The sequence below is a fragment of the Nelumbo nucifera genome, chromosome 3, assembly GCF_055504915.1.
Source record: "Nelumbo nucifera cultivar China Antique chromosome 3, China Antique-T2T, whole genome shotgun sequence".
NCBI classification, from domain to species: Eukaryota; Viridiplantae; Streptophyta; class Magnoliopsida; order Proteales; family Nelumbonaceae; genus Nelumbo; species Nelumbo nucifera.
Window position 1 is genome coordinate 50,316,592 of NC_142651.1, and position 11,837 is coordinate 50,328,428.

Below are 11,837 nucleotides of genomic sequence, written 5' to 3' on the forward strand. Positions count from 1 at the left end.
CTCGACTCCATCGGGTCGAGGAAGTCGGGGATGGGAAAAATTGCCATCCCTAAAGGTGTGTTCTAATAAATGACCCTAATAGAAACACATAACAGTATACAATTGTTATATATTTTCAACTTTTTAAATAATTAGTATTAGCAACTCAACTTGAGTTGCTCGGTTTTCTAGTATTTTAGGTCGGCTTTGGTTCAAAAATTACCCAATTCGACCAAGTTGGATTAGTTTCACTTTGGCCATTTGTAAACCGACCAAAATCAAACGACTTAACCATGGATATATATTAATATTTTATATTTTAAATCTTAATTTTAATATGGAAAAGTGAGAAATCTCCCATATTTCTTAGTTTAAAATGTTTTATATCATAAGTCTAATTTTTTAATAATTGCACAACAATTTCTAAAATTAAATTTAATTTTTAAGTTTAAATCTTTTGAACCGACTGACCAAACCAAAAAATCGACCCAAAACGATACAACTTGAGTGCGTCGGATTTCACAAAAGGTCAATTGGTTTCAGTTGACTAACTCCCCAACTTGACCAAGTCAATTTGGTTGGCCAACTAGCCTATGACCGAACCGAACCAACTCATGAAAACTCATAATTTCAGATAAATTAATAGTCTCATCTTTGATAAATAAGCATAGTTTAATCTCCAATAACTATTGAAAATTTATAGCGAAAATACACAATTATTAAAAATATATTGATAATGAAATAATACAATAATTATAATAATTACAAAAATACAATAAGTACTAAAAATATATTAACTTAGTCAATAAATAGTATAATCACAAATAATAGTTTAATCTCTGATAAAAATTAATCAATAAGTTATAAAAAAATATAATAAATACAATAAAATAAATTTAAAAATTTCAATAATAGTAGTTTAATCTCTAAAAATTATTAAAAGTTTTCTGTTAAATAACAAAAATAAATAAATTTATACATAATCATTGAAAATACATTTATCACAAAAAACAATAAATAATTACTAAAATACAATAAATATTAATTTTAGTATATAATTATATAATAAATACAGATTAAGAGTTTAAAATTATTATAAATAAATATTACTTTTTGAAAGTTATTTTATTGAATTATTACTTGATATAAGTGAAATTAGTTATTTACAATATTATCTAAAAGTATTAAATTATTATTAATTTCAATATTATGTTATAATTATTTTCTAATTTCAGGATCTTTTAAAATTTATTACATAATTTCTTTATTTTAACTATTTAAAATCTAGTTATGATAAATATTTAGTTATTTAAATAATCTATAAAATATTTAAAATCTTTTTTATTTGAATTTTATTTATTTAAAGCTATTACATATTATTAAATATTTAAAAAACTTTTGAATTGATAGTCCAAAAAAATATAACTTAAATTGTTAGTACATAATTTCGTGATATATTTTGTAAAAATATAAAATTATTTTTTGTTTTTAATAAATATTTTAAAGTTATTATATAATTTTGTTAGAGTATTTAAATAATTATTAATTTTTTTTAATCTAAACTTTCTTTAGATAGATATAAATAAAAAAGTAAGGGAGAGGATAAATAGGAATTAGAGATAATTTTGGAGAAAGTAGGGGATAGCAGGGGAGGTAGTTTAGGAGAAATTTTAGGAGAAGAGATTATTTAGGTTATTGGGAAAGTACATCTCATTAACTATCTTGAAAATGACATGGAATAAAATAAATAAATAATTCAAAAAAAGGAAAAAATTTCTTGACAGCTTTGTTTTAATATATATATATATATATATAGACTCTTTGCTTTTGATCATTTTCAATAATATTTCAAACTAACCTCAGTAAACCTTGAATTCGAAAGCATGATTTTGCTGTGATATCTTTTATTATTTTACGTAAAATACTAATATTGGCTTGCTAAATCTTAGGAATTATTGAGAAGCACCTCATATTAATTTTTCAATGGGCCCAAACCCCAACTATAACCCGAGACACAATCCAACTTACAGTGTTACCTGGGGTAGGGGAGGGAGTTCAGGAACAATTTTGTCCATTCTAATAATAATGACTTTTTTATGTTGGTTCAATAATCTAAATTCAGATTTAAAATAAATATTTAATTTAGTAATTTAAAAATTGTAGTTTTAACATATAAGAACTTGGATTGGATTTTAATCCAGTCCATTTCATTTTGATAATTAAAAAATGTAATTTTAAAATATAAGAACTTGGGTCGAATATGAATCTCATTGGATTTCAATTTAATCCAACTTCATTTCTTAAAAAAAATAAAGATTTAAAATTAAAAATGTAATAATTTTATATTAGTATTTACTTTTATATTAACATAAAAGTAACAATTGGCCCCACAAGCCCATGTCGAGCAATATGTATTCCTTATGTAACTTGATTTATTAAAATAAATGAAGATTAGTGGGTTGTGCTAGGGGATGGAATTGGACTTGGTCTTAGTCATGGGCTTGGGCTAGATAGGTGGAGATGTTGACGGTTTGGATTTAGGTTTGATAAGTAGGGCTCAAGTTGGTTTATTAATAGTGTGTGTAGTGGTAGTAGTATTAGTATTAGTAGTTTTCGGTTGGTATGATGGGCTAAGCTTGGTCTAGAGGCTCGATCGACAAACCATATCTAGTTAATCATTTTATGTTTATATTTTGAAAATTTTGGTTTTAGTTTTTATTTTTAGTTATTTCAGTTCAGTTAATTCATTTTTTAAGAATTTTAATTTTGGTTTCGGGTTTCAAAATTAGAAATTCAGTTAATCGAAAAAAACAAATTAATTGAATTTTGCTATATAATATGTAATATCATAATGAAATATGGATTCCCCCGAAATGACTAGAAACCAAATATAAAATTCTAGTGTTTGTTCGATTTACGTTTTTAATTTTGATTTTTTAAATTTCAATTTATTTGAGTTGATTTTTAGTTGAATAAATTGAATACTCACCCCTAGTCTAGAGGGTGGATTAATTAGTCAAGTCTTGTATTTTGTTTTCATATGTTCTCAAAAACAGGTAGTGCAAGGGATTGGTATGGGCCTTTGGAGTTGAAGTTTTTTATTGTTAATGGTTGTTGGTTATTATGGGCCAAACTTAATCTCGAAGGTGGTTCGTTGGGCCATATGTAGTTATGTCTTATTTTTATATGTTGTGAGATGTTATAGTTAAGTCGGATTTATTAGTGTCAATCTAATAATGTTATTATCTGGCAACCATGTTTTTAGTTTTTACTTTATCTACTTCAATAACATCCTATATAAATTTATTTTTTATAATAACCTTTTTTTCTATACATGCACGTGCTCAATATGAGCGCCCTTCACCAGTTATTTGGAATAGAATTAGTCATCCCAAATTATTCCTAAGGCACTAGAAGCATAGGGATTCTAAAAGTTGATAAAAGGAGCTGAGGCAAGTGTTGATGCGTATGGCTCGAGTCTAGATTTGTTGACCAACACATTACTAGCCACATTAACACAATGACACATCAAGAACATCTCCCATGAATGATAATATCAAATACAAGAGATGTTCCCATTGTGTGGCTATATTCATGTGGCCAGCAATGTGTTGTTGTTAGAAATCCAAACTCATATGCCTCAAGGTAAGAAACTACATTTCAAACCTCTATTGTCCAATGAGGAGAGGATCTTCTATTGGCCTAATGATCCTATGTGTTTTGATGGTAATAAAACTCATTAAAAGTACAAATGGTGTGATAAGTATGCAACCACTCCAAATAAGCTTCTTTGAGCTAAATTTGTTACAAGCATCTTGTTAAAGAAAAAGAAGTTGAAGCATTGCTTAATTCATCTGAATGAGCTAAATTTCCTTAACATCATCACCACTCTCTCCAAATTTGAGGAATACTCCAAGGAACTCAAAGAATGAATGAACTATAAGGGATAAGAAGATTTCTACTACAACAACTCATAAAGGAGGAAAGAAGCATCAAGTCCATGGTTTAAGTGCCATATCTTTTAGGTTCTTGATGTAATTATTTGCTTGAGATGCACAACACATGATGCTCAACAAGACTAAACTTGGTAAAATCAACCTTAGAAACCAATGGCTAGAATACGTTTAGTTTCTAGGCTTTTTTAGACTTAAAAACTACAGACGAAGCTATTGACAAGTAGTAGTTGATTACCTAGAAACGCATAGTCGACTACCCTTGACAACCAAGGCATGAAATGCCCTAACACTATAAAATAGTCAACTACCCAAAATGCATAGTCAACTACCCTTGATAGTTGAGGCATGAAATGTCTTGACACTATGTTGTAGTTGATTACCCAAAAATGCATGGTTAACTACCTTTTGATAGGCTAGGTTGAAAATTCATACTAGTCATCTAATTAGAGGAAGTAGCTGATCAAAGGAGAAAAAAATCCACCCTTTCATTTGACAAGCAACTACTTTTTTAGATTTTTTACCAATTGAAGACATAATTAGTTCTATTTTTTGTACGCCTTCTATCTTGCTGATGACACTTTGAATCATTTACATGAATGGTAAAAGTCCTTCAACGGCTAGAACTTTTATAAATAAGAGAGGTTTTGGCTTAAACCAAACAATAAGAAAGAAAATACCATGTACTTGCATTGTACAAAATGTATACTTGTTTTGAGAGAGCAAGTTTTTGTAAGAGTCTCTTTCTTTTTTAAGAGACTTCTAAGCTTCAATAATTTCAAGAATAAGAAAAGCTGAAAAGCCCTAGTGCTTATACAATTTCACTAAGCTACTGTGAATCTCTTCATTAAGCTGAGTAACTGAATTTGTTTCTCTTTCAACTAAATAGTTTATGTTGTATATTGTATTATATGCCTATTGAGAAGCTTTGAGTCTTATTGTATCTACACTTCATTTTAATATCATTTGAGTGTAGAGAGTGTTTTAGGGTTAAACATCATTCAAGGTTTGATTGACACTTAGAAGTTTAACCTAGGTTGGGTAACCACTTGTAAGTTCTACTAGGTTAAGTTGGGATAGCACCCGGAAGTATATCAAAAGTATTACATGCACTTGAAATTCCTGCTAGTTGTACAAGCTTTGTTGGCGTCCGGAAGTCAAGGTGGTTTTGAATTGGTGGAAATCCTAAAAGGTCTGAAGTAGAGAACATAGGCAGGGTTTGCTAAACCTCCATAAAAATTGTCTGTAATTTTTTTTCTTGTTTTTTATTTCTTGCTTTATTTTCAAGTTTTGCATTTACTTTACTACTAATTTTTATTAACTTCCTACTAACTGCCTAAACTTGAATATCTAAATATGTGGCTATTTTGCAATTCTTGTTTTTACTCTTATTCATTTTTTTAAACTGCAAAATACAAATATCTTGGTGTAGTTATTGAGCCACTAATCTTACTAACATTTACTAACTACACTAACTCTTTATTTTCAGCAGTTATTGAGCTTCATTGTTTGCTAACACTTACTAATTGCTAACCACTAGCTACTTTACATTTACATTGTTGTGGTAATTTCATTTTTATTGTTTATTTGCATCAATCTATTCTTAAATTCATTACAAGCAATTATTTATTTATTCTTGAAATTATTTTCAGTAGTCATTTAGTTTACTTATTGAATCTCTACAAGACTGCATTTAATCTCAAGATTGCACATACATATACTTGCAACTACTATTTCTACATTTGTTCATTTACTTTCTAGTTATAATTTATTTCAAGTAGTTATTTAAGTTTATTGTTCATTCTTTAGCTTTACTACTTTTGTATTCTCTAAGCTTTCTATTCCACTACAACTTATTCTATTTATCAAGAAAATTCAGATTCTATTTAAGTTTATTGTCCATTTACTTTCCACTATTATGACATGCCATAAAAAGACACAATACCAAAAGAGCTTTATCCAATCAATCCACAAGTGAATTTTGGTAAATACCACCTTAGTGGTGAGTATAGCCTTTTGGTTGAAGCTAAATAACACTAAAATTCTAAAAAAAATAAAAAAAAAAACATATTAATATACAGTGTTCCCTATTGTTCAATAAAACTTTATAATATATTTGTTTACAATTAAAAAAGATAATTTAAATTAAAAAGTCTCTCATAATATCTTTTTGGACCCAAGAAGGTATATAATATGCTTTTCTCTTAATATAATTATTTTAATATGTCACTCTATGTCTCAATGTATACACCTGAGAACTTCATCTCCATTCACATGTTCACTCATACTCTATGTCCCAAATATCTCATAATATCTAGTTTTTCTTTAAATTAAAAATAAATAAATAGATAATGTATCAAATACAAGTCTAATTACCAAACTTCATTTCTATGATTCTATTGGTAAATGCCCCAAGCCCCAAAAAAATAATAATAGCACTCCATATATAAACCCGGTCTATAAGAAATAATATATTTCCAAATTTTTTTATATTTCTATATCGATAAGATTTATTCTTATTTGTCACATTTATTTTTGTTTAATATGATAATATACAATATTAGAAATGTGCTCAAATGTTTTTTTTTATAATTTTTATTTTTATACTTTTGTTTTTTCTCATCTTTTATTATTATTATTATTATTATTATTATTATTATTATTACTATTACTACTACAAGGATTAATACATTTGACCCAAAAAGGTTGAATTGTTGACTCACCACCAAATAGGAAAACAATTCCATTTTCGAACTGATTTTAAATTTGTATTTTATTTCTATCACCAATAAAAATAATTATTCATCGTCACACTTACATAATTTATATAATTTTTGAATTGTTGACTTCACAGATTGACGCATTTGACTTGAAAGTTTGAAATGTTGATCTACCACCAAATAGGAAAAGAATTTCACTTTTGGGTTGGTTTTAAATTTTGTACTTTATTTCCATTATCAATAAAAAGTTAAAAATAATTCTTTTTATTGTGTTTTACTTTTAATATGATTAGTATAAAATACTAAAGGTGTATCCAAAGGTTTTTTATGGAGTTTTTATATTTTTTGTATATTTATTATTTAATTAGGAGATGAAGGGTTGACACATATGACACATCATCATCTAAACCTTATTCCAACTATATGGTGTTGGTGACATGACCCACAACCAAATAGGAAATCAATTTCATGTTTGAACTGATTTCAAAATTTGTATTTCATTTCTAACATCAATAAAAACAATTAATGTTTACTATATGTATTTTCATTAATATGATTAATATAAAATATTAGTGATGTGACCAATGTTTCTATATTTTTTAAATTTTTATAATTTTTGTATTTGTTTCATTTTAAAGTTTTATTATTTAATTATGACATCATGGGTTGATCCATTTCACTTGGATGGTTGAATTATTTACCCACTACTAGGATGGAAGAATGGTGACATTTTTAGGTTGGTTTTAAACATGGGTATTGCTAAAAGTATTGGAAGTAAATCTAATTTGTTATCTTCTTTACCAAAAAAACTGAAATAATTTATTTGAAGAAAAAAATCATAGATTTTATTAGTGAGAAAAAAATAACTTAAATATAGGATTTAATGAGAGAGAATGGCAATTAATACGTTAAATACAAGACTTAATGAGAGGTAATTAAATTAGGTAAAAAAAAGTAGTTCAAATTACATTTTCTACCCTCACAATTAGAGATGGGTCAAATTAAAAATAAGGAATTTTAGTGAAAAGTAAATGATGGGAGTCAATACCTTTCATATAAGACTTAATGAGAGAATTAAATAAGGTGAAAAGTCGGTTCAAATTACATTTTCTGCTCTCATAATTTCAAAGGGATCCAATGCAAAAATAGGGAGAATTTAGTTAAACAAAAGTTCTCCACTATTTAGCCATTTTGTTCTAATACACACAACATTTTATATATAAATATAATATATCAAATATTTTTAATCAAATTGACTTAAACTAAACAAAAATCAAATTTTGTAGTACTTAATATTCTGATATTTTTTACATTTTATTTAGATGACCATGGATGCATTAATTTTATATATGCAATATGATAGAACTTAAATTTTACTTTTCACACTTCACATTTTTTATAAAAATTTATAAAGTATTTTTGTGGCAAATAGTATATGGAAAACACTAGCATTGTAACCGTAGGCCTACTCCTTATGACCATATAAACCCCCTTAGCAAGCATGCCATTTTTATGACCCTAGGTCCCACTTGGTGACCTTAGCACTCATGAAATAAGAGATCGTGGTTCTCTCATATGTACGAAATTCACAACAAAGCATGGCCTTTTTGGTTTTTGACTTTTATAGGAAAGAGATCACTAGACTAAGGTGGCATTTGATAAATCTGAAAATTCATATATGAAAAGTTAAAAAGATATTAAAAGTGTCTAAAATCTGAAAAGAGGCATAGATGCTTTTCTACTTTTTAGAGCATCTGAATCAATAAGTTCGTTTGTGTTGGATCAACCCTTTATCATCTGAAATTTACTAATTTTACTATTTTACCCCTAGAACATACTATTTGGAAGTGTTGAGTTCAATTTGCATTATTTCATAAAAAATAATATTGAAACAATACAAATAAAAAATAATAAATTAATAATTACTAATTAATAAATTAAATTATTATAATTAAAAAAATAATTAATGACTATAAAAATATTAAAATAATTAATAATTTACAAAAAATTAAAATTAAAATAATTTTTAAAAATTAGTGAAATAATTAAAAATTACTAGTTAATAAAAATAATTAATAATTAATAAATAACAAAAGTAAATTTAATAAAAAATAAGTAATGTTTAATAAAAATATAAAAATAATTAATAATTAATAAAAATATTATTATTATTCACCGAACCACCACTACTGGATGTTACAGCAGCGGTGGCGGTGGTGGGAAGACAGGGAAGGGAGGGAGGGAGAAAGAGAGAGCTGCCACTACAACTTGCAGCGGCGGTGGCGGGAAGACACGGCGGAGAGAGAGCAAAAGAGAGAGAGAGAGAGAGAGAGAGAGATGTATGAAGACGAGAAAGAGAGGTCGAATGGGGAGGGGTAGTTTTGACTTTTGGCCACATCTGAAACGCGTCTGAACGCGTTAAGTGATAGGCCTGAGTCTAAAAATTTCAGATCCTAAAAAAAGTTTTAAGAACCTATTTCAGATGCAACACCAAACAAAGGTGGCGTCTTAAAAACAACATTTTCATATTCAAACGTCTGAAAATTGCAATCAAACGCCGCCTATGAGACGTCAAACGACTACAACAGGCTAGTGATTGACAATCCTTTAATTATTTTTTTTGTAAGAATTCTTTCATAATTAGAGCCTAAGGTTTTCTGCTACTATATAATTATAGATATATTGGAGTTTCAAATACATAATCCATAACTTAACCAAATTGTCAAGTTTTGACATTTTTCAAATCAAACCCGACTGACTTCTTTTAAAACTAACCATGTCGGATTGAGTTGGTCTAGTTTGGTTGATTTATAAAATTTTGTGAACATCTCCAACTTTAGATAACAAGAAATTACTTTTTAAGTCCCATATAATATATATTTAATTAAATTGTGATAATTTGTACAATCAATTAGAGAATTCAAGTTAGAGATTTTTAATGATATGTAAACATACCTTCTTTAGAAGCTTATCCATCATAAGCTTTGAGCTACCAATAAAGGAGGGAATTAGAAAGTACTAAAACCTAGAAACTAACCATGAATTATCTTAAAAGGTCAAGGGATTCTTTTGGGGAGACCAAAGTACAAGGGAGGTTGAAGCATTTGTTGACAAATATTGGGGAGGTTTAAGCCTATAAGAAAGTATTACACTTTGCGAAGTCATATAAGAGATTTTTTAATAGGAATTACTGCCTTAAACCTCATAGATTTGACTTTTCCCTATAAAATTATTTCCACTTAAGTCCAACCCAATACATAGAATTAGGCATGTTCATGGGCCAATCAGGTTTTTACTTTTTACTAATAGAAAATGTCCAAGCCTAAGCTCAAGTTCAATTTGAAAATTAGGTAGAAATACATTACACATTATACATTATATATTACTAATATATTTTTATTATAAAATATTACTGAGCCAAGCTTGGGTTTCAAACAAGCTTATTAAAGAAATCCCAAGCCTGAGCCTGTGGGCCTAAAATCATGTCCAAGCTCCATATAGTGTTTGGTTCAATGATTGTTTATTTGAAAAACGATGCCAGGTCATCGCCATGTAGGCGTTGAAAGAAACATCATTATTTGGCAACACTGTTTATTAAATAATTTTTTCTTGATTTGTGTGAGAGCCAACCATTGGGGGAAATACCATTTTTAATGTTTTTCCAACACCCAACCATTTATTTACTAGTGAGCTTATGTGGCATCTAATGGTGTCTAATTGTCAAACAACATTGAATAAACGTTTATCAACCACTCTCTCATTTTTCAAGATAAAAGTACAAAATATTTATTAAAATAAATGGCTACAGTACAAAACAAAACCATAGAATGGATAGCCCATCGGGCTACCCGTCATGAACAAGTCTACATAGAATATCTCCAATTCAGATTTTCTATGATGCGACCAATTACATACTCTAATCCAACACAATATATGTTATTTGTACTTTGTTAAATGACATCCTAATGTCTAATCAATCAATGGGAATCAAGGATCAAAGTATGAATATATATCAAATATTGTACAATATGTATCAATTTTGACCCACCGGTATGTTAAATACTATGAGTTAGGGCATCTGGCCACTTTTGAAGGTTAATATCCTTCATAGAGATGTCTTGGTTCAATTCTTGAAACTTAAAAAAAGATTCTAAGAGTATAATTTGAACCTTGATGGGAGTGAAGTCTTTTCACCACTATTCACAACTGAAAAATTGGGTTTAGTGTATATATAAAGGCAATGGTGACGCATAAATCTTAAAGTGTATATTATATTATATTATATTATATTATATTATATTATATTATATTATATTATATTATATTATATTATATTATATTATATTATATTATATTATATTATATTATATTATATTATATTATATTATATTATGTTATATTATATTATATTATGTTATGTTATATTATATTATATTATATTATATTATATTATATTATATTATATTATATTATATTATATTATATTATATTATATTATATTATATTATATTATATTATATTATATTATATTATATTATATTATAGTACATTATATTATATTATGTTATATTCTATTATGTTATGTTATATTATATTATATTATATTATATTATATTATATTATATTATATTATATTATATTATATTATATTATATTATATTATATTATATTATATTATATTATATTATATTATATTATATTATATTATTATGTCATGTTATGTTATGTTATATTATTATGTCATGTTATGTTATGTTAAAATATAGTTTATTTCTTGTAATGAGAGTATGACAAGTTTTAGCACTCGCTGCCAACTTGACACAACCCTCATCTTTTATCTAGGCTTTGGATTGGCAAGGCTAGTATTGTTGTATGGAGTAGAATATTAAGCAATTAAGAAACAACATATCCAAAAAAATGAGTGTGGTAGAAATGTATATACCGAGATGGATGAGTGGAAAAAGTAGAAAGGATAAGGTTAAAAGCGAATTCATTCAAAAGAACCTAGGAATAGCTCTAATAGGTGATAAAGTAAGAAAAAATAGACTAAAATAGTCTGGTCACATGCAAAGAAAAACCACCTCATCTTTCATCTAGGCTTTGGATTGGCAAGGCTAGTATTGTTGTATGGAGTAGAATATTAAGCAATCAAGAAACAACATATCCAAAAAAATGAGTGTGGTAG